Raw genomic sequence first — 3,308 nt, 5'->3', positions numbered from 1 at the left:
ATAAATAAAATGAATAGTTGTCCAGTATAGGAAATGCCTGTATGTTAAAAACTCTCAAAAATATAATTCTGATGCTTACATATGTACTAGTGGTCACCACTTTTCTATGCACTCACAAGTAAATTAGCTACTTATGACTGTTTCTTTTTTTTTTTTAATTGTTTTATTGCTTAAAGCATTACAAAGAGTATTATATATGTCTCCTATTTTTTTTCTCCCCTTGACCTTCCCCAAGCCTCCCAGTGTCTTGTGTCCATTGGTTATGCTTATATGCAGGCATACAAGTCCTTCGGTTGATCTCTTACCCACCCCCCCCCAACCCTCCCCAGCCTTCCCACTGTGACTGTTTCTTTTTTTATCAGAATCAGGCTTGTTGGTTTGTAACTTTTGAAATCAATTTTAAAAACTGACAGCGTATTTATTTGATCACTTTTCCATTTTGTGAGACTTATCATGTGTTTCACTATTGTGAGAATTAAAAGAAAATGGAATTCATTTTTTACTTACAGCCTTCTGATACCGTATTCTTCTTATGATTATAATGAAGATACAGAGAAGTCCAAAAAAAAATTCCCTGAGTATTTCCTGAAAACCGCACTCCTTTCTACTCTTAAATGCTGTCAGCAGACAGAGAAATGAGAAATTCAGTGTCACATAATGCTTTCTATCAGAATTTTAATCTCCATGACTGGTCACGTTCAGTGCTTCTCTTTTAAATACTTAGAATCTTTGTTACCAATCTACCATTCCTGGTATACATGGAGTCTACATTGACTGGTTAGCTTCAAAGTCAGACTTTACTGGTCTCTTTGTAAATATCCTTTGGCCATTTAATTGACTCTATCCCAAGAATAATGAGTTAAAATGAAAACTGGTTTAAGAGATCTTTTCACTTTTTACGAAGATGGTGCCGAAAGCTAAGAAGGAAGCCCCTCCCCTCCCAAAGCCGAAGCCAAAGCAAAGGCTTTGAAGGCAAAGAAAGCAGTGTTGAAAGGCGTCCACAGCCACACAAAAAAGAAGATCCGCACGTCACCCACTTTCCGACGGCCAAAGACACTAAGGCTCCGGAGGCAGCCGAAATACCCTCGGAAGAGCGCACCCAGGAGAAACAAGCTTGACCACTATGCCATCATCAAATTCCCCCTGACTACCGAGTCAGCCATGAAGAAGATAGAAGACAATAATACACTAGTGTTCATTGTGGATGTCAAGGCCAACAAGCACCAGATCAAACAGGCTGTGAAGAAGCTCTATGACATTGATGTGGCCAAGGTCAACACTCTGATCAGGCCTGATGGCGAGAAGAAGGCATATGTTCGACTGGCTCCTGACTATGATGCTTTGGATGTTGCCAACAAAATTGGAATCATCTAAACTGAGTCCAGCTGCCTAATTCTAAATATAAAAATTTTACACTGAAAAAAAAAGAGATCTTTTCAGTGGCTTAGCTAGAAGTGTAGTCAGCCCTGGGAAGAGGCACAAGGAAAGTTTCAGAATAACTGCTTACCGAGACTCCATTCCTTTGTCCACTAACACTCAGCCTTTCTGTGAAATAAGCTTAGATGATACAAAGTAAACTGCTCTCATCACTTTACATCTCCAATATTTGGGTTTAGTCTTTCAGATTTATTGAAATGTATACTCACACAAATAAGGATAATTATGTAAATATGTATTTTTTACTCTCCTACAACTGATTCAATTTGGCTCAACAATATGACCTAGAGGTTTCTGTATTTCCTTATACAGAGGAACTCCTTATTCTTAAATTCTACATAGTCTTCCATTACTTTAATGAATTATAATTTTTAAACATTATAATGCTGGACACTGAGACTGATTCATCAAATTTGCAGCAATTGCAAGTTATAAGTAAAAGGTACATGCTAGAGAATGGTTTCCAATTTTTTTTACATATTTTAACAGAATTAATAAAGGACGTTTAGCTTGGTTGGTATTATAATTATTTTTATATTAATAATAAACAAGATAGCATTTTAAACATTTTGAAGCCACTTCAATGCTAATACATATTTTAAAAGCCAGAGTTTCATTTGCCGCCACCACAGCAGAAATATAAGCACATATTTGCAGGATATATCTTAAAAGAGAGAAATGTGTCAAAATGTGATAAACGAAGATATTTTAAATGACATTTACCATCAGATGAAGTAGACATTACAGTGGATGCAGGAAAAAAGGCACTCGAGGCATGTTTTTTGGATTTAAGGCAAAGGAACGATGCTAGCCAGTCTTCCTGATAATCATGAGCGGAATATAGTAGAGAGGGTTGCAAGTGAAAGCGAATTCCATTTGACAAATGGTTTTGCTTTCTGTTAATTCTCACAAGTCGTGAAATACATTTCAGAATGCATGAGAAATCTTACAATATAGACACGTTATCAGACACTGAATGCTGTGCAGATAAATATTGTGCCATTTTTTAAATTGATTTTCAAAGCTGCCAACCAACAAGCCTGATTCTGATCACAAAGAACCCATCACAAGTAGCTTATTTACTAGGCTTGTGAGCGCACAGGAAAGTGGTGGCCACTAGGGGATCCTCTGTGAACAAATCATAGCTTATGGTCTTTTTAAGTTGTTTTTCTAAACTTGCAAATGACATGAACTTCATCAACAGAGTTTACAGAAAGATCAGGAAAAAAAAATGACGAAGTCATTCTTGCTCTGGCTGGGAGTAAGATAATGTGTGAAGAATTACCAAGGTAATTTCTTCAGAAGAATGATTCTAAGGTCGATCCTTAATGATTTTACTTTATAAAGTTTGCCAGTTATTTGGATGAAACAAAGATGAACTCAAAGCTTTTAGATGACTTCAACATGAGGGAGGACAAATGAGTGCAGAAAAATCAAAATTTTTTTCAGAGTGATGTGAAACATTAGTAATGTTAGGAATCATGAACTTGACGTCTTACGGGTTTTCTGCTGTGGCCAGTCTCCCTCTGCTCCCATCATGTGGTCACAGTCAATGAAGGGAAGAGCTCCTGGCCAGAGAATTGCACAGAATGTGAAATAGCTGGACTGTGTTTCTCACCCCATCAAAAATGAACTGCTCAACCTTGGGCGAGTCGATGAATAGTTTATTTTTAGAAGATTAACTTCCCACGGATACTGCTTCTATACGATAACATAAGCCTGGTCTTCTCCCTGAATCTTATCATCGAGTAATTAGCAAGTGCGGACTTTGTGGCAGCGCTATGCTAGATGGTCTAGGATAGGATATATATTTTTAAAGATAAGTTTAAAAGTGCCCTGCCACCAAAAAGTTTATATAGAATTACATTATG

General features: G+C 37.0%; 1 pseudogene; it reads left to right on the top strand.

Annotated features, from left to right (window-relative positions):
• The first annotated feature begins 904 nt into the window (after positions 1-904).
• Positions 905-1,427, top strand: LOC106696772 (annotated as a pseudogene).
• Positions 1,428-3,308: the final 1,881 nt, after the last annotated feature.

The sequence above is a fragment of the Myotis lucifugus genome, unplaced genomic scaffold, assembly GCF_000147115.1.
Source record: "Myotis lucifugus unplaced genomic scaffold, Myoluc2.0 scaffold_28, whole genome shotgun sequence".
NCBI classification, from domain to species: Eukaryota; Metazoa; Chordata; class Mammalia; order Chiroptera; family Vespertilionidae; genus Myotis; species Myotis lucifugus.
Note: the sequence above shows the minus strand (reverse complement) of the source record. Positions and strands in the feature narration are given on the sequence as shown.